General features: G+C 41.0%; 1 long non-coding RNA gene across 2 annotated transcripts; it reads right to left on the reverse strand.

Moving 5' to 3' along the window:
• Window positions 1–2,958: 2,958 nt before the first annotated feature.
• Window positions 2,959–24,465, reverse strand: LOC115251189 (uncharacterized). 2 transcript variants are annotated; one of them, XR_003889736.1, is made up of 4 exons: window positions 24,397–24,465; window positions 22,694–22,774; window positions 22,385–22,577; window positions 2,959–3,012 (listed from the first exon to the last, which is right to left on the reverse strand). It is a non-coding gene; the product is annotated as an uncharacterized lncRNA (long non-coding RNA). The 2 variants fall into 2 exon arrangements; XR_003889735.1 differs by lacking the exon at window positions 2,959–3,012 and adding an exon at window positions 4,433–4,776.
• Between the last annotated feature and the right edge of the window lie 1,070 nt (window positions 24,466–25,535).

Consider the following 25,535-nt stretch of genomic DNA (forward strand, 5'->3'; position numbering starts at 1 on the left):
GTGTGTGTGGGGGGGGGGGGGACAGCCAGACTTACAGACAGAGAAGAGTCTTCATGGAAAAAGCAAAAACATAATAAAAAAGATGCAGACACAATCTGCTTCTGCTCTCTATATGAAGTATCACTGCAGCTGAACTCAAACACACACATTTTAATGACTTCTGAACTTCTGAAATCCTGTCTGAGTACTCAGTAGACACAAAATATTTGAACCTCTCTCCCTGACCCTTTCCTCCCTCGCATCCCCCTGCAGGCGCTGAGTTTGTGCGCTAAAGATTCCACCTGAAAAGCAATAAAAGCCCGGTGGGAATGCTGTTGGCACTAAACTGTTACATCTGCGAGCACAGAAGAACAGGCAGCAGCCTTCACACCTCCATGTGATAAATCCTTACAGTCTCTTGGCTGCATTCCTGCCCTTCACCACCTATTGCCTTAAGATAAAATGGAAAGAAGAAGGGCAGAGGGGAAGGCACTAAAATTACAGCTATTGAAAGGAGAAGAAAGAAAGAGGAAAAGGAGGACAGATAAGAGAAGGTATTGGTTTTACAACTAGATGGCAGCATAAAGACAATGCAAACATTTTGCATCATTAACACCATCATCAGGGCATTTCCTAAAGGAAAGAACCAAGTTTCAGCCCATTCATGCCAATCGCAGAAAATTAAGTGAGAAACAGTCACATTAATCTTTTATTCCTGAACCTCTGTCTACTCAGTGATCCATTAAAAGGGGATTACAAGACCCTGATGATATTCAGGAGCAGCATCAAAGGGAAGCAGTAATTAGTTAACACGGGCTTGATATCCGACAGCATCGCGGTGAGTTAATCAGAGGTGTGAAACTGCAAAGAAAAGGTTTGAAAGTGCTCCGTTTACATTCAAACAGCTTCACGCATGGTTTGTAACAGTCATTGATCAACATTCATCCAACATTTTCCAATCTTTTCATCCATTATAAACATTAAACTTGTATTAGCAAGCACCGTTTTTTCCTGTAAACTAGATTTGCATAATTTGCAAACGTATTAATGACAAGAGAAGGCCTGGCCCACTGTTTTCCAGTAGGTGCTCATGTCCCATATCAGGATATTGGATTAAACCCAACAAAGCCTATTTTCTCCAGAGACACGTGAAACTTTCCCCAGCTTGTAGTGATGTTTTAAAACAGGGGCAGCCGTGAGGGAGAAAAAAGGGCCTTAGGGGAAAAGAGCTCAAATTAGATTAACTAAATTCACAAAGACTGTCCCTAGCCCCTCCTGCATGGCTACACACATCCAAACCCACACCTCAGACCCCCAGCCCCCATTCTCACGGCCGAGAGGTTTCCAAAGGGCCTTCGGGCAGGCCAGGGGCAACCAAATCCCTATGCTCTTTACTGGATTAAAGATGGCTGCGCTACTGGGAGGGGGGGGTGTGTTTTTATTCATAAGCTGAGCACATCTGTAAACATGATAAATCCATTGAGACAGAAAAGGTTATCAGGTTGTGGAAAACATCAAATGCAATTCTCACAAATTATACACCTAGAAACCAGAGCAAAATGCAGGAAACCTCTTTGGGAACACAATTCCCTCATCACCATTTTCCATTTTCTTTCTGATGAACATAGCAGCAACAACAGGGTGCGGCGAGGTCTGAAATGGCCTCATCTCATGAATGACTGAATGACCTGCAGGGGGGCAAGTGCTTCTCTGGCAATACCCCTCCACTCCAACTCAACGACAAAGAATTCAGACTCAGCCGGGAAAATATCTGACTCAGAAATAAACTCGACGTTCAAAAGTTCCCTAAATTCTGCGTCCACGTGCAATAAAACCACAATTTGTGTCTTCAGTCTATACATTTCACAACACACTTCACTCCTTTTTTTACTTCCTAGCTTTCCAACCATCAGCTAGACCTGCAGGTGCAGACAGAGGCCTGGAGGAATTATCGGTTCACTACCTCCATTCTCCTGGACTGAATGAGATACCATAAGGGTGTCATAGCTGTGCCAGTTTTGGAGTGCCGGAGCTGAAATTGGCAATACGGCCAGGAAAAGCAGAAAAGTAAATACTGAAATACTTCTTGGAACACTTCTTTAAAGAGCACTTGAAGGTGTGTTATTAGAGGTGTAGACAGATTTGATTGGGATTAGAATTCCTGAGCACTGTTTTTTTTTAAATAGCAGTGTACATTTGCTGTCGACGTGCACTTTCTCAGGGTCTCTTACACGTTAGGGGGTTGTATCGGTGTCATCTTAAGTTAATGCAAGCGAGGCACAGCAAGGAGCCGGGCATACAGCAGGAAAGTAAAAGAGGACACGCGCAGTTGGTCATGAAAGTACAGCGCTGGAAGGAGAAATGAAAGGCAAGAAAACTGAAGGACAGCAGGAAGATAGGAATACCACAGGGACAGAGGGGCAGCGGGGTTAAGAAAAATAAAGCAAGGCATAGGAGGAGGTTGAAGGGCTTCTGTGGTTTAGTGACAGCTGAACAGATGTATGGAGAGATAGCTCTCCACACGGCACTCTCCTGCTGGGCCATACATTTGCCCTTTACTGCACGTATGTAATTTAACACGCATGAAGAGCACACGTTCACGCAGGGATGAAGGGCAGAAGCAGTTAGAATATCCCAACAAAAGCCAGCTACAAATCAGTCCTTGGTGCTAAAAAAGAAAGTCGACTTTTCAGGTCTTTACTCAGTGACTTAAATTAATCAACGTTCTTTTCAAAATGTGGAAACATTGAATTCATTTAATCTTTCAATCAGCCATTATTAGAATAAAGATCCAGGCTGACAAGCTGTCATGAAAAACCCATTCAAATAACTATCAGTTACTGTCACAGACAAGGCAAAGGACAAACCACATAATGAAGTCATTAACAGAACTTTGTCATCGGGTGTGAGGCAACGATGATGGGATTAAGAGGACTGAGAACACTGAAATTTGTTAGATGTGCCACTGTCTCAACTCTTTAGCAGGTGCTTGATGGTGGTCCTACGTATTCAGCCAATAGAGGCTGAACCACACTAAAGAAAAAAACAAAAGTTTAGAGGAAAGATTCAAATCATGTGCTTCAAAAACAGGTTTTAAATCAATCTCCAACAAATAGTGTTTTAGGTTTAGAGAATATAAAATCTAGTGGCAGTACACCTAACACCTTCTTTAGAAATGTTATAGACCACCCATGAGACTCCTTAAAAACAGGATCAGGACCCTCTAAGAGCTACTTAACTTGGTAAAGATAGCAGGAGGAACCAATCCTATCATCTCCTTTATCTGATGGATCACACAATAAAGGGGATGATTTTTGGATAGCCTTAAGGTTCAGAAAATGGATAAATGGCTGGGAAAGGCAACCACTGCTGTAAGCCAGGAAAGTATGAAATACAGCAGCGAGATACTGATCACTCTCCCTGGGTCAAAGCAAGAAGATGAAAGGCATTCTAGCAGTTAAGACAATAGCGCTCATGTAATAGCAAGGTTTCACAAAACGCCCCGGGACTTTTGGAACGCAGGGCATCCAAGTCCCACATGTATCACATCTGAAGAACAATGCTTAAGTGCTCCATTCCAGTAAACAGCCACATTTATTATTTTGACAAAAACGGTTCTTACCTGCCTGCCCCACATGCTCGTGGTCTTGAGAGTTGCAGAAAGCCTGCTTCAAAAGTATTTAATTTAATTTAATGTATGGAAAAAAGCCAAACATTTATCAAGTAAAAGAAGACTGCCTGAGCTACAATATTGATGACTGGCTGAAACTATGCAGAAAAAGCATGCCAGCACAGGCCGATAGGCTGCTCACATTAATAGTTTCCAAACCACAATGAGGCCAGTTCTCTCAAACTCTTCAACTTTAAGCAGCCAAAACAAGAGTGAACAATTTAGCAGATTGAATGAGCCCATTTTAAATCTTATTTCAGTATTTCTGCACCAACATCCAGGTGCTCATCCTCTTTGATGATCCGTTCCACGTTAAAGCCATGCAGCACCATGGAGAACCCTGGATCCAGGGCTCCAACAGGTGCAAATTCCAGTAATGCCTGTATGTGTTTGGATGCTTTTGTGCCTCCATTAACCTGGGCCAAGCAGCTCCCTGGAGGTGACGTAAAGCAGTGGAGTCTGACAGCTACACCTGCTTTCATGCTCCATATCAGACACAAGCTGAAGATAGATGACATGCAATGGTTTCAATTCATGGGAATTAATTACATTGAATTTTTTCCTCCAACATTCAAATACAAAATAGGGGAAAACATGTCTGTCATGGGGATTTAATCACATTTAATATAAATTCTGTCTGTGAAATTAAACTGTAACATAATCCCTGGGTTCTTATTTCTTGGTCACAATATAAACCGTGTGTACTGACAGATCATAGAGGAGAATTCAGAGTCTGGGGCTGTGTGGGTGGGAGGGCACTCATTGGAAGAAAACTCCCAATAATCAAATTAAGCACATCATTTCCTTTATTACACAGGAATTGAATTAACTCTAAGAAAGCAGCCAAGTCAGAGAAAGTGAAAAGCAGAAAGGGTGGACATTAAAAAGGGCAAGAAAGACTTTTTTGGTGTAATGTTTAGCTGTTACAGTGAATAAAGTCCAAACAAAGCTTTGCAGAAAGGCCCTTTAGGTCTTGACAAACATCGAGGGGCCTCCTATGTTTCACTTTGTTACCCTCCCGCTCGGCTGGTATTCAGGTCTCTCGCTCAGGACGAGGCGATGCAGAGGACACTTGACCGTGTGCCAAGCTGCTTTTCATAGGAACTGGGTGTTTGCACGTCTATATGCTAGAATATGCAACAAAAGAGATGGGGCTTGTTTTAAAGTTCCAATGCTGGAGCAATTAAATAAAGACAAAAAGGAAATCTTTTTTTTAAAAAAGAAGCTCCGTGAACAATTGATATTTACTCTGAAGTGGTATGGATATGAGCTGCTTTCGGTGAATACCCAAGTAGAAAGAAAGGGACATTAGAGAGCAGAAAAACAGTAAAGGAATTTGGAATATCCTTCTCGTAAGCGCCTCTCTTCCCTCAGGAGGCATGGAATCTCAGGAACAATGATGAAGCCAAAAAAGAATAAAGCAGGTATCAGCCTTAGAATAGACTGTGTGAGTGTAGGTTTTATACACCAACATCATTTCATCTGAGAATGACAATATTCCCGGGATCCTCTGACAAAATCTAAGCCAACGCTAGAAGGAATACTACAAAACATGTGACAATTAGACTTATTGGACATTAAGGAACGTATAGTTCATAACAACTCCTGCCTTTCTTAATTCGTAAAAGTTATAGAGAAATAAGGAAACAGGAGGGGGGCAGGAAATGGTGGAAGACAATATATTGAAGAGAGTGTCTCAATAGTGTAGTCTGGGTTTAAAGAGTGCTCAGGCTCCCTCACTCAAACTATATCCTGAATGAAAACCCAACTTAATTCCCTATTCTTCATTTCCTGCTCCCATCCCAGTCCAGATGGCCAAAGGATCCACAACATCCATAACAAAATGAGTGAGACTTTCCGAGGTACTGAAGTTCCACATCAATACATCACCATCGCAAATAGAAAACACATTTATAATAACCTCTCAGAACACATTAGGCGTGTTTTGATAGAACTATATAATATAAAGAACCATAAAGAAAAGCAAAAGGGGATTCCTAAAATAAAAAAGGAAAAACAGTGTCTGATTTTATATGATAAATTCATGTCCTTCATTGGTGTCCAGCATACTGTAAATGAAGCATTAAAGAAAACAGGGTGAAGCTTTTATGAATCCCTGGCCAAGCCTGAAATGAAAACTATATCATGACTACATTAAAAACAGTCATAAATGGTCCCTCCTATTTCCTAGGGAAAACATTCTTTTGGGAATGCAAAACAGGATGCTGTCAGTGTTTTCTGCACGTGTGCGGCATGTGTTAATGGCATGAAAATGGACAGATTTGCTGTATTTTCAGCCTCAGTGCTTTCAACACAAGAACCACTAGCCAGCAAATGCATTTAACTTATACATCATGGGTAACATGTGGTTCTCTCAGTGGTACCATCACTTAATGTAGGACTGGCTCTTTGGCACAGCCTTATGTGTCCAGCATTACGTTGATCTTTTCAGATAAACTGACCATGAACAGGTTATAGTGCTTCCGGAAAACTCGTGACCTTTGACCCGAGTTAGAGTAGTCGAGGATTAGCACTTTAGACATGGACTTCCATTAAATCCCCCACTTGTCAACTCTACATAAGGCATAACAGTGTGTCAATCCTTCACAATTTACATGGAAATTAAGGCAGAAGTTAGCAACAAAGGCCAAAAGGAAACACACTGCTAAAGGCAGCCTGCTTATCATTCCTGCATCAACAAAGATAAAGCTAAATGTGCAAACACGACCTTATAAGACGGGATGCCAGAATCATGAAAAGACAACCAAACCACTTCAGCTTCTGCATATCTTGCCTTAAATGTTTTGGAAAAACCCGAATGCAACATTTGCTGCCAGATGAGCTGTTTATTAGTCCGGTGTGTCTGGAAGGATCGTCACCCCAGGCAAACTAGTTCTCATTTCACATCACAATAAAAGACAAACTCCAGCTTAAAAAGTACTCCCCTCTTTTATTAAAACTGGTATTTATTCTCATATAGCTTTTTATGGCCCCCAGCCTTTTATTCTTCACCCCATCAGGCCATTCTCTTATTTGCGCACATAAACACACTTTCAAAAGGTCAAACTTTGTCTTTACCTGTTTGGGGAAGATTGAATACTATGTGGCTGTGGCCAAAATACTGTATAAGACACCAAAGGAAGCCGTTACGCAGCAGGACTGAGACCAAGAAGGAGAATTTCCGGAACAATTTGTGTTTTCTTTGTAAAAGGAAAAACGTTACCCGTGAACAAGTTTCACTCCCCGAGGGAAGCAAACATGCTCAGGCCAAATGAAAACGCACTGAAAAATCAAAACTCTCACTTCACTTTATCATTAGCAACAAAACAACACAACAGCACTCTTCTTTTCCAATGCAAGACTGGGCAGTGTCTGTATAATAAGAAAATGACTTTTGCAGTATTATGTTTGCAAATGTGCTGCCGACACGACATGGCTGTGAGGTTCCGCGCGTGACATCAGCAACAGCTCGGTTCAGCGCTCACATACCAAACATTATAGGCAAGTTTGTTCTGGCCGTCACTGACTGGAGGAAAGTTATCGAATGTCAGCCCGGTTGTGTGACACCCTAAGGCTTTTGGCTGCAGAAAAAAAGTCTTGCTATAACAATTATGCACTGCAAATTATAAATGCATTAATGACATTACTGCAAAGGCCCTCTCAAGTAATGTGCATACCTTCATTAGTCATATTTTAACTCCGGCAGTCAAAGGTTTATAATTTCTAATCAGATTAATCACAGGGTTACTGTCAAGGTGGCGGCATGTCACAAATCTGCCTAATCAATTCATGGTTGTGGAAATGGGTGAAGATAAGACAAAAGACTACATTTGGATATATTTGAGAGGGCCAGCATGTTATTTGTGTGGGTTTTTCAAATCGTTCCACTCAGCTCTGCTGCCTACCTGCAACTACATAACATCACAGGTTACACAAGAAATGAAAAGACCCACAAACCAGAATAAATATGATAGGGCCCAGAATCACCGATGCCATGTGGTATGTACAAAATAGTCTTTGGAAACATGTCGCCATTTAAAAAAATACTTACACGTGTCACTGAGTCAAATAAGACATTGATTTAAATAGATTTTAGCAGTGCTGGTGTTAAATAAATCAACCAAATTATAATGCTATGTGGTTCCACCTTTAGGAAAAAGAAGAAAGAGAGATGGGAAACAATTTTGGAGGGATTAATTGTTAAAACACAAACCCAGTGAAGAGTAAACATGCAAGCAAATTAGTAGATGGTATCAGCCAACTTGTTTTCATTGTGGTCATATTAGCAGCTTAAGTTCAACAATATCCGGGATATTTCCAAAAGGTATTATCAAACTTCTCACAGAAAAGCAACAATTAGCTTAACACTACAAATAAATCAACTAGTAACCATATTAAGCTTATCTGAAAGATCTACTGTATGAAAATAGCATTAAATCCTTCCCACCAATGGTTAAAATAATCAACAGTAACAGTACATTATGCCGATCTATAGAGTACAAGAACGACTCTTTATAGTCACCCATAAACTATGTGCAATTATTTTTAGCACAAAGGAATATCATTTTGAAAGAATACTCTTCCAGATATATGCATTATTAAATCTAAAGAAATTACAAAATATTATATTTTAAGAAAATGTGATAAACATGTGGGCCACCCAAGTGGGCAAAAAACTTTAAAAAGTGAGTTATTTTTTCTGAAGCTGAAGTAAACAAAAGAGAATTTAAAAAAAATAAAAAAATAAAAAAATCAACCATTGTGACATAGTTCAAGTCGATAAAAAGCCAAAACAGTCCCTGAAGACAGAAAATGTTTAAAAATCTGCATCTGCTGCTAAGACCCAACCATGTTTCTGTGGCTGAGTGAGGATAAAGGATCCATCCACAGCTGAAATATTCCAAAAACTGTGTGTGTAACCTCTGTTTAAGGTCACAGGAGCGGTGGTGTTGCAGAGCGGCTTTCACCTTTGAGTGGCATGTTCCATCAATACTGTCAGTAAAGTCCAGTGACAATGTGGCACCGACTGTTTACAAAGTTGAGCCTTCTTGGTAAACCCTGTCACTCAACTAAGATGTTTTCTCAGTGAGAAGCAAAGCCTTAACAGGCATCAGATGTGGTGCAACAGCTTTCAGTGATTTTCTTCTTAACCCAGCTTATTTGGAAACCCTCTGGAGGGGGGGTGGGGGGGTGGGTGGAAAATGAATCGCACTTCTCATCCTTCTCATCATTACCACAGTTAAGGGACAATTAGACCAAAGGATAGCAACACTGATGTTTGATGGTGCCGATGCACGTCTTACAAATGAAAGACACAATTCACTCCATTCTACTAAGCGTCATCTTAAAACCGGCATCAAATTGTCCAGATGGCCCAACTCAGCAGTCGCCGTGTTAGCTTTCAAAATATCCCCAATCAGTCCTGAGTGGCCATTTACCTGAGGCGGCAGGACACTTCCTTTTTGATTGCTGCACGGTTGCTCTGATCTGTCAAGCAGAAAAATAACCAGGGGCCACTTCAAAGAGGAGGCAGCCGAGCCCAAACTGCTACTGCATTCAACCCAAAACAGAAACGCCAAAAGGCAGTTTTACATGGAAATTGCTAGAACGAGTTAAAAAACCTAGGTTCCTTTGTTTTGTAAATACATTTCTCACATCCATCTATTTTCAATTAACCTCTTGTTATTCATCAAGGAGACACCTAGAGGCAGTTTGGAGTCTCTAATCAAGCTTAATGTGCATGTTTTGGCTGTGCGAGGACATGCACAACTTCATAGAAAGGCCCGGTCTGGAATTAAACTCAGATCCTTCTTGTAATCACATCAAAGTTTTTACCATTTAACATTTTAGTACCGTCAACAGCACACAGAGGAAAACATTTAAGGTCTAAAAACATATTTTTTAAAACAGCCTTTAATTTCAAGAGCTAACTTTAAAACCCTTAAAAAGTGGAATGTGAAATTATGGGTCATTCGCACCCTTCAAGGTGACCTGGAAAAGCTGTGCAGCTGTTACTAACCTGCAGTTACAAAGTTAAACCTCATTAAGGAAACTGATATCAGACACATTATACTCAAATAAGGGAAGAGGGAGCCCCAGCAGGGAGGCATGCTGTAGCAGCCCAGACTTGGGCACCACAGTGGTCTTTCTTTTCAAATGCAGCCATGGAGGGGGGAAACCAATCCAGTACTTCCTTATCTGATCAGAGATGGCTGTAATTTCTTACCTCGGCATTGGCAGTTGAGCGTTTTCTAGAAAAGTGGTTGAATACTGATACTACTGGAATGCAAATACACATACAACATGCTTCAAAGTTAGTATGGATGACTAAAAATACCTCAAAGGTTATTTGATTACTATTAATATCTTTCCAAATAGGGTCATGTTAAATGCTCCGTCATGGAGAGCAACCAGGGAGAGGGATACAGGCAACCCAGAAGGTAATCTCTCCAAGCTCTGTGTGTCTCCTGTTTCAAAAATGGAGACAATAAAGTAATCTGACTGGGTCTCCCCAGATTAATTTTGAAGAATAGTGGGGTTATGGGTTTGGCTTGTGTTACCGGGCTCTGCTGGAGCTGACCTGAGTGGACCCAGCAGATTAAAAAAACATCTGGGAACCGAAACTTGAGTCTAGGAGAGCAGCAGCAGAACCTGGTCAGTGCTTTTAATTATTAAGATGTGCACATGTGACAAAAGTTCCCTTCACTTATATTTATTATAGGTACTCAGAAGCCAAGCTGTAAATATGAATAAACAGTTGCGACCCAAAAAAAATGGTCAGAGAAGTACTACGAAGATTACGATTTCCCAAGAGTACAATAGATTTCAGAAGGATTTCACATTTATTCATGGAGCCTAAAGTCAACTCAGCAACACGATGAGATTAGTAAATCAATCACAACTGATCAAAAATACCATTAATTGTATCTTACAATAATATACAAACCAACATTCTTGAAACCAGATGTGAATCAAAGGGGATAATGTTGCCCCTTTCACTTAAATTAAAGTTGATCTGGTGGATATTGTCAACATGTGTTCTTGTTTCCAGCCTTGAAGAACAAGAGCTGAACATTTTCTACCTTTGTCAGCTTAATGTAGGAGATTTGGACACTGGCTGATAAATGTTAAATGAGCTGACAGGACTTATCCACTCCCTGCTCTTCTTTCACCTCCAATTACAGATTCTTCAGGAGTTCTACGGTTTAGCCAGAAGGACAGGAAAATGCAGAAATCTGGTCCTTCTGTCCCCTATTACACTGAAAAACTTTAAAGATTTCTATCAAGTTGTGTTCATCACCATCTCAATTATCTACCTGGCCATCAGCCATGTGAAATCCACATAAGGCAGGAAGGGAAACAGGGGAATTGACACCAGACAGAAGTGATTGAACATCATCGCTATAAGTGCTTGTTCTAATGACAACCCCATGTTCCAAACATGGGCCTCACAGCTGCTCTGTTTAAACAGGCCCACCGAAAACAGAAGATCGGCATACCATCTGGCGGTGTCCTCTCCTTCAGATCGTTAATCATACCTCCCATTGCTGCAGCAATGCCATAGAAGATATGGCTCTGACTGCACCAGCTTGGAATAAATAATAAATCAGGGTTACTGTGTTCAAAAACATAATCAGTTTAATACTATTATTAACCCATCAACATTTTCCAATCGAAGCCACAGAATTTAAATTATGAAAATGTGGTGCCTTTGCAAAATTTCCTGCTATTAAAGAGTATCTCCTAAATCATTATTTTATTGTTTTTGTGATCACTGGATGCCAAAAGTAATAATTCACTGAATGGGTCCAGCCGAAGACAAAACAGCCCATCAAAAGTTTAAAAAAAAAAAGGAAAGAAATTCACCCTCCAGAGCGGAAAACAGATGCAGCTGGCACCAGAAAAACCTCATCCACAGTGTCACAACAGAACCCCAGGACAGCAGAACCCTGAGAGATGGCTGCACCCATGCTGCGCCTCCCAGCATCAGCAGTAACCACAAACCTCTGCAGCGAGGTAACGGATGAAACAGAAACACAGGGACGTCATTTTAAACTCCGAGCTGAGGCTAAAACAAGATAATAGCACGCGAGGCCTGTTAAGATGAGCTATAAACAAAGGGAATTGAGACAGGGTGGTTGCATATCAGTCTGGCACAAATGGCAATTATATGTACAATTAGAGTCGATAATTTAGAAAATACTCATCTGTGCTGTCTTGTTGTCTACAGCAATAAAGTTGAATAATAAATATTCTTTAATTTTTGGAATTGTAAAACCTCTAAAATCAACAAAACATCCATCATGGGTATCTTTTAAGACGACAGCGCAAATTCCACTGAACTTTAGATGTGAGGCTCCTTCTCGGTCAATATCAACTATTATAAATAAAAGTCAACTGTCTGTGCTGATTAATGTCTGTGTTGTCAAGCAGTTTAATGAATGCCTCCATTAAGTTGTGGTTCACATCTGGAATGGGAAAATCATACAATTCTAAATGTGTTTATCGTGTCTTAAATGCCATTCTTTAATGAGCTTTGTACCACTATTTACCCTCTTTTACCATTGTTTCCCAGATTGCATGTTCCCTCTGTGGCAGCATGAGTTTCTCTCCGACTCCCTCCAGCTTCCTCCCAAAATCCAAACACCTGAGCTTGGATACAGGTGAATTGGTAACTCCAAATTGAAGTGAAGCGTGCATGTGCGTGCGTGTCTGTGTGCCAAAGGATGCTTGCGACTGTATGTTACTGGCGACTCGTCGAGGGGGATCACCTTCTAGGCTACTGCTCAAGCACAAATGTCAGTGAAGACTTAATTGTCTGGTGGGACTTTATAATGATAGCAAAAGTGTAAAGCCTCAATAAACAAAGAAATTTGACTGTCCAGTGTGATAATCACATTTACATATACACACACAAGACTTTTAAGTTTAAAAAGAAAAGTTTTCTGTTCTGCTCATGTGATATATTTTGCAGACATAAAGCACCTAATTAGTTAATTACTCATTTCCTGAGAAATTGTTCATTAGGGATTTAAGGTCTTCTCGTTCAGTCTAAGGTAAAAGCCAATGAAGCCAGATTCTTGATGGTTTTGCGGCTTTCCTGCTTCACACTGCTTTATGGGAGAGCACATGTTCTCCATGAAGACCTCCAAAGCTTTAAGAGCACTTTTGTTGTGATTTAGCAATGAAGTCTATCAAAATAGAAGCCAGGGTTGAGGGTAGTAAAAGCACGGCACTGTAAAAGATACAGGGCGAAGGGTGAAGTCCCATCAAACCACCTGATGGTTTATTTAGGACTGCACCTCCACCAGACTAATGTTGCCTCCGGGACATTTATGTCAAACAGTAAAATGCTACAGAGACAATGTCTCTGGTGAATGATGAGTCCGCATTTAAATGTGTTGACTACACAAAATAGATATAGTCCCCCCCCCTTCTCACTCTCAAATTTGCTGATTCAGATTAATAATACAGAAACATCTGGATCCAGTCTCAACGCCTGTCCAGAAATGGTTTAGGATACTGACTTGGCTCCATTTGCCTTGGAGAATAATTCTGTGCAGTGCAGACTGAATAATAGAAGGATTTCTCTTCCCCATTAAGTCTCTTAAAAACCAAATGCCTGCCAAAGCATCATAACTGACCAAGTAAGTGGTCAGTGAACCTCTGGAGGCAACCATACATGGAAACACTGATAAATGTAAGAGAGAAAATGCCCTGTCATCATTATCTAAATACAAAAGAAACCACAGTGGAAACCTAGAAAGGACAAGTCAATAGAAAAACACCAAACTGAGAAAAATCCTCATCTCTTAGTTTGTTAATTTGATAAGTTAAACACCCCATTTAGGTAATGGGTTAAAGCAAACATGTAGCTGGGGTGTGAAAAATAAAAAAATCTGATTCCATATTATTAACTTCACTGAATACATTACAGCAAACATACATGCATGTAATCGGAATTCAGTCACTTGCCACTCTTTGTCTACCTTTTGATTGCTTTATAAGAATGGTACAGATTTGTAAAATACAAAGAATATACAAGTCTTCGTCTTGCCTTTGGTATAAATGTTCGATCCCACATAAAGTATGTTTCTTTATGTACCATTTCTCCTTCTATCTTCCTCAACTTTGTTTTTTTGCTTTCGTTTTTTTTTTCTTTGTGTGTTTTACATTCTTTTTATCTCGTCAGACATCACTCTAACTCTTCTAGCTACTCCTCCACCCAGTGCGTAATTAGACCTCACCTAAACTAGCCCAGTCCTGTATGTCTGTATAAGGACTTGCTGAGGTGGCATGTTTTCTTTGGGAAATGACTCATAAATTAGGGGAGCTCCAAGGCTGGCTGTGAAAGGGCCAGACAAGGGTCTCTGATTAGTGTGGCTGGGAGAAAGGCCAGACGGACCAAGGCTGCAGGAGCTATTTAAGACCATCACTGGCTTGAAACAGGAAAGATAAACATATTGATCACATTGCACTGGTTGCCTTGTTCTTAATGGGTTGGGACCAGCAGATTTTGAGATACCGCTGGAATAAGTTAAATATCGCTCAGGTCGCCTCACAGAGATATCTACCTTTGGATACACTGACCAGAACCTGTACTGTAGCCTAACTCCTGGTCAACAAACACAGGAAAACTTGCCTATAAGAATATGTGCCGAAGAGATGAATACCAGAGACCTTCGTATGAAGCTGTAAAAACAAAGCATGTTGATGAGTTATACTAGCACTCAGGCTCTGGACGTACTTCAGTGGTTTAGAAAAGATCTGTCAATTGAGGAAACCCAGGATGAATTTCCCAGGAGTTACTCAAGTCTTTACTGTCAAGATGTTTTATTGAGTGGTGATAGCGTTATATTCTAAAGAGCAGACATTTTAAATCAAAGACTGGCTACAATTCAGGGAATTTTCTGTTACAATTTGTGCACCTTTTAAAGAAGACTGCAGCGCTCTGGTAACAACCTGCATCTCCTTTTCAACACCGCAGCATAAATCATTTGATATGCATGCGCACAGATAAGCCACATGCTTGATGCTGCAATGTTTGCACCAATTTTGCATGTGAAATGCCCCTGCGTTATCCTCTCCGCGTGACTCATTTTCAGATCCAAAAGATAAAAAGGGAGGTTACATCAAACTTTCAACTAAAGGATCAAATAAACTTAACACAGATGTGAAATAGAGCACAATAAATCCAGTTGGAAAACAACGTTGCCTTTGTTACACAAGTTGGTGTCCAAAGTTCATTTTATTAGTTTGTGGACATTAATCTTTTTTCTTAAATATTTTAAAATGTGATAATCCGAAAGAAAAACACATTTAGATGTATCTGTTGTCAGGCCACTTTGTTAGGTGACTATGCAATCTGCAAAGTTTCTGGCTGATACTCAAAAGAATGTCCACGAAGAACAAGCTGTCTCATCTCCGAGCAAACGGCCTCCTAAATATTACGCAAGTGTGTCTTTGAGCAGCGATATGCAAGAGAGGAAATGTCAAGCTGAAAGAGCCTCCAATAACTTAAGGCATGTCCTGATTTTATCAGCAGGTCTTACCAGCTCGGCTGGAGACCGCATCCTCAACCACGCCTCCGGAACGAGTGATTGTTTAAAATGCAAAAGCAGCAGATGGATTAACTACAGAATACTCATATTTCTAACCGACTTTTGCATTTGTTACCATCAAACAGCAGAGACTTGTAGGTGCTTGATGGATAGTTGGGCAATTACAACACTTTACTGCCTACAACTAATCAAACAGGGCCTTAAACCTCTAACTTTAATTTGGATCTTTGGTGTAATTCATATGGATTTAACAAGAAACAAAAGCAACCTCTGGGTTATTCAATCGTATAGCTTTCCACTCACAGAGACAAGAGGAATTTAGTGGTGAAATGAGTTTGGGTTTATGGGCTCTCCCAAAGGATTCATAAGAGCACAACAGTTTAGTTTAGCGCTTGCTCCAGGGAGTTACTGCTAACCCAGTCATCAGACAGACGTAAATCTAGTGCTAAGTAGATAATAATTAACTGTCAAAAAACAAACAACACATTCACAACCCAAACGGATGCATTTTTTTTTTATGCAGTTTGAGCAGTGAATAAAAAGCCTGCTGACTTTAACATGTCAAGCTGTTAAACAAGGTCTTCAAAACAAGTCAAGCATGTTTAACATGCAGGAAATTATGACCCTAAAAACAGACTTATATTCAGTCAAGTTGTGTTTCAGGATGGCCAGGTGTTGTCTACACTTTTCTCAGTGCAGACAACAGCAGAAACTCTGTTGCTGCAGCAGGATACGAGTCAGAGCGACTGTGTGCGTGATTTCCGACGCGACAATTTGGGGAAGAGAATAATAAAACCTTGATGACCGTTTTCTCACGCAGTCTGCAAGCTTCACAGCAGCTGTCCCTCATCTATATAAACTGCAGGATCCTGGTCAAGTCTGCTCTCAGCTGCCAAAAGACAAAACCCACAGACAATTGACTGGCTAATTAGCATTTTACAGTCTTATAGTCTGAGAAAGGTACAACTGAGTAAATGGCAGGAGGTGAAAAAGAGGGAGGGCAGCAGGAAGTAAAGACTGGAACAGCATTGTGGTGACTGTCACTTATACTGGTTGTAAAAGAACAGCCCGGCGTAATTAATGCAAATGGATTTCCAAGGCCTCATTTTTCACTAAAAATATTACTGATCAGAACAGTTTAAGAGAACTGATGGTGTCATTGAAGTTTGAAATGTGGAATTTCTGACAGCTTTGCATACAAGAACTTTCTATTTGCTCCTGATCTGCTTATTTAGCACATCAGTGTTAAGAGCCATGGAGGGATATAACTCACAGAAGTCTACCTTCGCTACAGCCGGACACATCAAGTGCGTGTTGATGCCATCCCACCGATTCATTTCCGAAGGGACCTGTAAGGTAAACAGCAGCAGGATGGAGATCGTTCTACAGCAATCCCAGACTGCACACATGCAAAACACAGCCAGCCGCATGGCCTGTTCCCACTTTCCCACTTCGTCTTACATCCTCCGATATCCTCATCACCTTCCCCCGCACAATCTGACTGAATCCATTTCACAAGCCTCGTAAACAAACATGCCAAATGCTAAGATTGCATAACTTAATCACTTGAAGGAAGCCAAACGCCGTCTCAATGCACGCTTGTCTGCAATTAGGGAAAAGAAATTACTCCCCGAGCGTCCCCAAATAAACAAGCAAGCTTTGCTTTCCATTCAATATATCTTTGCACCCCATCCCCTCTTTTCTCAGCATTTTTGGCCAATAGGTCCTTCCATCTGTTACCCAGCTGGTGGAAATAAAGAGTAGGTGGGGGCAGGGATGGGACCACTCCACCCAGTGTTTCGATGCTCTCAACTTTCTTCCACTGTATGCATTCTTCTGTGGATCTGACCCAAAGCTGAGTTCACCGCTCTGCACCGTTTCACATAAGACTACAGATGTCATGCGTCTCGATGTCCCGGCGTTTTATTGAACTGGGTTTCAGCAGAAAACAAAGTGGTCAAAGTCAGAAAGCTAATTTGCAGGCGCTAAAACAAATATATGAATATTCATGAAAACAAATGTTTTGCATATACATTATGCTTGGTAAACTAATTTAGGGAAAACAAAGATATACAGCAATGCAATTTGTCATTAGTAAGAAGGGAAATGGGATATTGCAAATCATGCATCAAATTAAAAATTGTACATTGTATTTTTTCAACTATTTATGATCAAAATTAAGTTTGCTAATGGTGTTAATTGATTAGCGGACCCTGACAGATGAGAGAAATGTGAAGGTTTGGACATAAAGCTTCTGACCCTGTTCTCTAAACATGGAATGGATGAAGCCACCTGAAAATTTCATCAAAATGCATCAACTTTTTCACCCACTTGTTGGTATAATTAAATCTTTGATGCTTTTCAACATGGAAAAGAATGTAAAGGATGTAAAGGAACAGAGCACCAGACAGGGGTTTGGTGGAAGATAACGGGCTCTGCAAGACAGCTGAAGAGATACATGTATGCTGTGAACTGCTTGAATGACTGTGGAATGTTCCCCCGAGATAAAAAGAAAACTGGAGTAAATTGGTACAAGGGCATCTAGTTGTTCCTGGAATAGGGGGTTTCCACCGTAGAATAAAAACCGCAGCTTTGGCTTCGGCCAGCGGACAACTCATGTGACGTGTGTGTGACTTGTGCCCTTGCTGCAAGAGAATAAACTTTTTCCACTTTTGTAATTAGATGCTTCCTGTGTATAATTGTTAGCAGAGAATTCACCTGACACCACTACACCTTACACCTTCTATTTCGGCGCCTTTGCTGACAGACGGGTTTAGTGCAGGTCCTGGGTCAACAACGTGAAACCTGAATCTGGCCAACGCTCGCTCGTTCTGTATAATGATCTTGGCATCGCTCCCGTCCCTGATGTTGCTTTAACCTGAGCTAAATGTGTCAGTTCTGCTCTTGTGAACGAAGTTCTGTTCAACTGGGTCTCACAGAAAGCACATTGAGTTTCTGTCATGTCTGGTGTCAAGTGTGGTTTTTAAGTAGCACTTAGAAAGAATGAACTTCACAAGTGATCATGTAAGTCTGTATGACTGCATTGCTAAACATTTAAAACTTAAAGCAAATAGTCCAAAATTTATATTCTTTTTACAAATGGAATCATTGTCAATAAAATTTGAGTTTTTTTATTAAAGAATTTACAAGAAACTATATAAATATAGCGTATATTGACTGTAGGGGTCAAACTTGACGACTTAAACTGTCAATTTAGTGAATATATCACAAATGAATGTATTCTAGATAATGTCTCTCTCTAAACAACTGATCTCTCATTCCTTTTGAGTCCTTTTTCTTTGAATTGATAAATTCATAATTAAGAAAAACCAGGGATCTTGCACATAAATAAGGCAGTGTAGGCTTTTTTCTCAAACTGAGTGACCATGCAAGAAATGTTAATACAGGCCACCCACAAATCATGTGAAATGGACCCAATCATGCAAGTAAGAAGCACAGAAATGGTTTAAAAACAAGAACACTGTTTTCATGCATCTAAGTCCAAACCCAGATGACTGTGCAACAGAACATTTGTGGCTGAAGTTGGAAAAACCCTGTAATTCACATGAAACATTGGTAAAAACAACACCCTGACATAAGGTAGTCCACAATACTGAGAATATATACATACATGTTTACATTATAAATACTAACTTGTGAGAAAATACTACTTGGAAGTAGCAGAGATACCACTGATAACTTATGCCCAGAGGCTCTCTTTCTTGCTTCTTCTGGGGCTCTGAGTGAGCAGAAACAGTTCCAGACTTGTATTGTCATGTCAACCTTCCTGACCTTTCACCCCTCTGTGTCCTACACCTGTCAGCAAGTCACAACCACACCGGAGAATTCCTCCCCCCATTTTACTCATATTCTTAAAGAGGGTCCAAAGGTACAAGACTCGGTGTCAGCACACACCCATGATTAGCGCGTTTAAACATCCCTGAAGGCACATTTGCAACAAAAATCAGTATTGACGGTTTTTTAAACGCATCGTGTATTTCCTGAAACCATTTGGATTTTGTTTTGATGAGGGTTGCGCTGGGAAAGCTGAGATCAATCTAAGGAAATCTGTTTCTACAGCTCCGACTATTACAATATTATTCTTACTACTTAAGCTCTTCCACGCTGAGCCAAGTCGTCTTGGGTGCAATTTTGGAGATGCTCTTTGTTTCCCTTTGCAAATGTTCTGCCGTTTCGTGAGTTCGGCACAGCTCTCAAGAGTAACACAAATGTGCTCTGCATGGAGAGAAACGAACCCAGATGATTTCTTAATCTTTGTTTTACAGTGCCGCAGCCTTCTGTGGAGCGTCAGAAGGGCAAGGCCCTGAACCTGCCCTGAGAAACCACCATTTTGTGTCAACCCGACCACATGTCCTGCACAAAGATTCACATGGGCAACTGGTTCATCAGTGTCAAAAACGGGTTTTTCAGTCCCAACATCAAAAGAGCTATTGTCGTCTGCCCGGACGATTCAAAAAAATACTGACCTCATCTCGAGCAAACACTTCCAAAATCCCTCCTACACACAACTTTCTCTGCCCGTCTACGACATCCCATTCAGAGTTAAAGCTCTATGTCTTCCCTCATTCAATAAGATGCCGGTCTATTCTAGCCGGGGTTCCCATGTCTCCAACTACAGACAGGCCGGCTCAGAAGAAAAGTCCACCTGAGAGAAAACCCATCTGTGTCCTCATCCATTCTGCTGGTCTGGACATGAGCAAACAGCCTGCTTTCACTGCCGTGGCAACCCTTTTCTCTTCTAACTGTCAGGCCGTTGGACTCTCCACACACTCTCTGAATCAGGGATGGTGACAGCAAACAAAACATCCTCCGCCATGAATTGAGGGGAATAAACATTTTAGCAGAAACACGTAGAACAAGACTTCCTGGCTCTCTTTGACATCTGGAGAATCTGGAAAAAAAGAAAGAAAAACAGGAAGAAACCCGGCATTTGGAACAGGGATCCACAGTATAATGTGTAAAAGTCACAAGTTTTCACAGACTTACTTCCTGTAAGTTACAGCAGATTTTCCAAAAAAAAGAAAAAAAAAAAGAAAAGCGTATTCTGACAGCGTCAAAAGGCAGCAGAGGCACTGCAGCGTCACATTTTTAACAATGGAATGGCCGTCTCTCTGAGCTCAAAGTTTCATTCCTCCTGCATTCTTTCAATAACACATCACAGGGAGAGCAGCGCGATGGGAAAGTTCGGTCCTCTGGCGAGTTTGCTTGGATAGATTAGACAAATATTTCTTTTGTGTGTCATCTCATCGCCCCTGTTCGGCCCTGACAGCCACAGAAGAGGCAGTGTGCAATCCAAACTGTGCTATGGGCCGGGTGACTGTCCAAGACATGTGGCTGTTTCAACAGCTGCTTTACCGTTTATATTTCACAACATGGGCCGTAGGTACGGTATCAGTGTGATTTATGTGAAAATGGATACCGATAGAGGCGGATTTTAGATTTTTACACTACACTTTCACGTGTGGTCTTTTTCTTCTAAGTAGAATAGCATGATGCTATCAAACAAAATCCATGCTGCAATTAAGAGAGAAAAACATGCCCATCAATTGATATCTTTCATTGCTATTTACAAACCACATTCAAATTCAGAAGACTGAGCCCTCTCTCCTCCTTTCAGTTCAAGCAAACTTTAGACAGCACTTCAACCTCAGATGTCTTCTGCACCATATGGGGCCATCCACGGAGTCAAAGGCTCTGTAACGGCACACCAACTGCAGCCCCCACCACATGCTTCTGTAAATCAAAACCTGCCTGCTCTTTCTGCGTCAGCATCTGACAAGCGGCCCTAAAGGCAGGTGATATCTTAAAGACAATTTCAGATTTCTGCTGTGCAAACAGCTAAATAGCAGACAAAAGAGCAGCTCATTTGTTCCTGACCATTATTAAAACAAGTGTGTCCGATGAGTTCAAGTCTACACCTCTATTTATGAACAAACTATCTTTTGAAATTCAACGGAACACCAACCAGACACGATGGTATAAATCCGAGTTTATCCACTTATGGACATTAAGTTCTCATTATACAGCATGTTTGTAGTGGTTTTCTTACAGCTTAAAGCCAAGACTCATAACCTGATGAGGGAGCTAATGAAGAGTCTTATCATGAGGGGATACGTTGGCCTCCTGAAGCAGCATCACCTGTGCCCTCTTGTGGAGGACTGGCACAGTTCAGTCTCCCTCTTCTTTCAATAGCTCTCGGATATCTTTCAGTATGTTCAGAACTACAACGATGCACAGAAGTACGGCTTCTGGCTGAACAATTCTGGATCAATAGCGAATTCTCTGCACGGTTTTGGCAACTGGTATTTCTTACATGTAGTAAAATCTCTAATTTCCTTCCTCTTTTGCCTATGTGTGCTGTGCCGACTGTGATTTAGAGTGTTGATCTTGTATTGGAAGCATTAGAAGTAAAAACAAGACCCGTGTGCACACAATAATGAGAATTAATCTTTACATTTGTTGTCTGGTCATAAAATGTATGGTGCTGTGCCCTATTTAGTTCCAGGACTGAATAATTTGGAAACTTCCTCCTTTGGGCTGTTAATGTATTTGACAATGCTAAAAATAAACATACCCATCATCACAGAAACTCAGGATAAAGCCAATTAACCCTTTATGTTTGTTAGAAGAGCTGTGATGGTATTGCTAAACATTTATTAAGATCTTGTTTTGGATACCAGTCATGTTTGCCCTTTAGCTAAAAAATCTTTGTTATTTTTACCTTCAGGTCTGTGCTGGTACAGTGAGACCATGTGATTTAGAACGCTACAGGCTTTTTACCCATTTCTTCAGCTCCCTGCGGTCTCTCCTTAATAGCAGATAAAACTCATTGCGGCCGAAATAAAGCTGGAAAACCTGGCAGCTGAGCTAGCATACCTGCTGTTTACCAGTCTGACACAACATAATGTTCAACGAACCAATTGAGGTTTCAGAGGACCTTAGTGACGATAAACACCACATTTACGGCTGCATAATTGAAATGGTCCTTAAACTCTGGAGATTTAAGACGTGATGGATACAGTAAAAACAATCTGGTGTAGCTGGTTTGGACATCTGATCATACTGTGTGCAAAATGCTTGGAAATATGGTGTTTTCTATTAAGACAACAGAACTTCATCCCAGCTCTTGAAGGAAAAAGCTGGGATGAATTACCTTTTTTATTGATTGGTGTTCTTAAATTCTATCACCAGAAAAGCTGTGTTCCAGTTTGACTGTGAGGCGCTTCAAGCAGCTGAAGCCAGGGCACCATCAGCCCTGAATAGTTCCATCTTGCACTGCGATGCTGGGAAAATGACATCAGACATTTGGCAAGGCCGGAGCTCTGAGAGGGAAATCGGCGTCATCGCTGGTGATTGGGAGGGATGAGAACTAAACATTTGCAACGTTATTCATACCACGTCAATTACCCTGCCCTTTGACATTCTCCCAGCTTGACTCTGAACGCCAGCAGGTCTTACTCACCATCCATTCACTGAAGGTACAGCTGACGACAGATGTTTGAAAAGCCAAGAGCCACGGAAAGAGCTGCAGGTGTAAAGTCTCCTGCAATCAGGTAATAAACCTTTCAGTTTAATCACAATCACCACGTCATTTCATGGGTTCATCTGAAGTTAGCGATGGGAACGTGGAACCTATAATTAAGATTGTTTCACTGCTTAAGAGGAATTTAGGAGGTATGAGACACTCTAAAGCAGAATTAATGTTTGTTCCCTGATGAGTTGAGACTATTTACAGGAACAGCTAGTTTAGCTGAGGAAACGGTGAGGTGAAACAGCGAGGAAACGCAAATATGATCTTAAAGTAACATCTGTGGAAACTGTAGTCAACATAATCAATCTTAACCAGACAGCTCACAGTATTTATAATGTGTATCCATCTCGCCATCATCTATTAGCCCTTATCCTACGCGTGTCTAGCCCACACAGCGTCTACAAGGCATCTCGAATGACCGGGGCAAAATAAATCAGCCTGGAAATGTTGACAGTAAGCAGCAAAATTCCAGAGCAGTCTCCGTGAATTAACTGCAACTTAATATGGGACTAAAACCAAGAGGAACTCAGGACACTCAGGTTGCCTGAAGCATGTAGAGATATACCTTTATGACAACACGCTCCTCGCCATGGCGATATTCTATTTCACTCTGGTCTGTACATGAATAAAATACGTCTACACGTGTAAAAAAAAAAAACACTGTCTGGTCATTAGCCACCGCCAGACGGAGATTACATCTTTGCATTTGTCATAAAATACGAACACAAAGGTTTCCTTGAAAGACAACCACTGAGTTTTGATGAGTCATCTGACCCAGGTTTCTTGGGGCCAGGGCCACCACAAGGGCCTTAACACGTATACAGTGTAGTCTTGCCTTTGAAAAGGTCTCCATCTGCAACAGTGACCACATTATGGTTGAGGAGAATCAGGCTTGTGGGTACACACAGACATGACAATCGGACCGCTGTTCATGCACCAACACTCCAAGGTCGCACAAGTCAACCGCACCCGCCCCAGTTTGGAATCGCTGAGCCTCAGCAGTGACTGTTATGTGGATTTTAAAGAAAAAAAAAAAACTCACAATCAGTCAGAGATCACGACAGGATTTATCTTCATGCATCCAATGTGTAATCCAGGACTTGGAACAACATTAAATATGTCGGCATGATGTTTTAAAGGATCACAAGAGCATCTGGTTATCCCAGTATTTATCTTTCTCTTTCAAACTTTGGAGTTACCAGAATGTATGAGCAATCTCTACGTCATCCATCATTAAAAATCGAGACGCAAAACGCAACCATGCGGGGAAAGCATGATACAAACACGTGTCTGCGTGTGCGTCGTTTAAAAGGCGCAAGAATACCAATAAATGGCCACGGCAAACATTTGGGACAGAAATGACTGATTTAACCCAGACAGGCTACAGCTCAGCGTCCACGGCTCCTGCCAAAGCTTACAGCCTCAAATAATGATGAGGTTTTCTGCTTTACAATGTTAAGAATCATAGTCAAAACTATTTAAAGTTCGTGCATCATAAGCGTCATCCGTGGCACAAAATCAGGTGGAGGGAAAACGATTTTAATTAGCTAATGGTTGCCACAAACGAACACGAATCCCGTAGTGACACATAATGTTTATTTTCGGTCAAAACAAACAAAAAAAAAACAACTCACCACTAATTTTTAGGACTTTGTCGACTGCTACGCGTGTGCTTTTCCCGCTTGACGCAATTACGTCAATTAAGATGAGGCCGGAAGTACGATTTATTTTTAAATGTATTTAATGATAACTAAATTAATGGAAAATTGAGACCGTTACAGTATTTTTAAACATGATAACATTACCTCTGCATTAAACAATGGGTTAACAATAACATTTAAAAAAAAAATCACTTTACTTCATAATCTGGAGTGCCTTTCATTATCTCTGTAGTTTGCAGATTATAAACCCTTAAATGGGTTTGCAGAGCAGCTGTATTAGGAATGTGGTAACTTTCATCTTCCACCATATATGTATTTATGCTGAACATCAGGAGAAATCCCTGTCTGATTAAGAACTAGGTCACTCTGCTGACCAGTGAGGGTGGTCTAAGTCTCCCGTTAAGTTCAGAGGTATCTGCTGCCATTCCTGGGTGGCCACTGCAGCAGCTTTAAAGGAACACCTGCAAAAACCCTGCACAGAAACCCAGCTTGAAGAAGACACGGAGGGTTCCCTGTACCACAAAATGACATTAATGTTGAGAAACTTGACTTCTCTGATGCTCAAAACTGCCTCTGACATGTATATGCAGTTTAACCTAAATGGTAATCAGCAAAATGAACAAACACAATCTGTAGAATAACCATGTGGCTATGATTAGAAATATGATAGGATTCAAGATGTGGTTAGAGCAGATCAGTAATGGCCCCAGCGCTTTATTTTCACTCTATAAGTTGTGACTTTCAGAGATAGACAGGGAGAGGAAAAGCATTGGAGCGCTCTCTTTGTGGGACATCTGTGGCAGTAATTGTAGTCTTCATCTTTCCAGACTGTCTTGTCTGCTTCCAGAACGCTGCATGCCTTGATATTTTGTTGACAACAAATGAAAGGCTGGATGAGACATTTGAACTGAAGGAAAATATTGGTAGCATAAACACAGTTAGCGTACAAGCCAGCTGCAGAGCACCAACAGATGGCGATGAAAATGAAAAATCTAAACGGGACCATTTCGGAGAGAAAGCTCATTGTGGCACGAAGATGATATTGGAGCTGTGCGTGTGATAGAGGTGCTGACTCGGCCTGGTTGACCGAGGTGTGTTTAGCAGAGCTTGAA

Source organism: Takifugu rubripes, chromosome 10 (assembly GCF_901000725.2).
Source record: "Takifugu rubripes chromosome 10, fTakRub1.2, whole genome shotgun sequence".
NCBI lineage: Eukaryota > Metazoa > Chordata > Actinopteri > Tetraodontiformes > Tetraodontidae > Takifugu > Takifugu rubripes.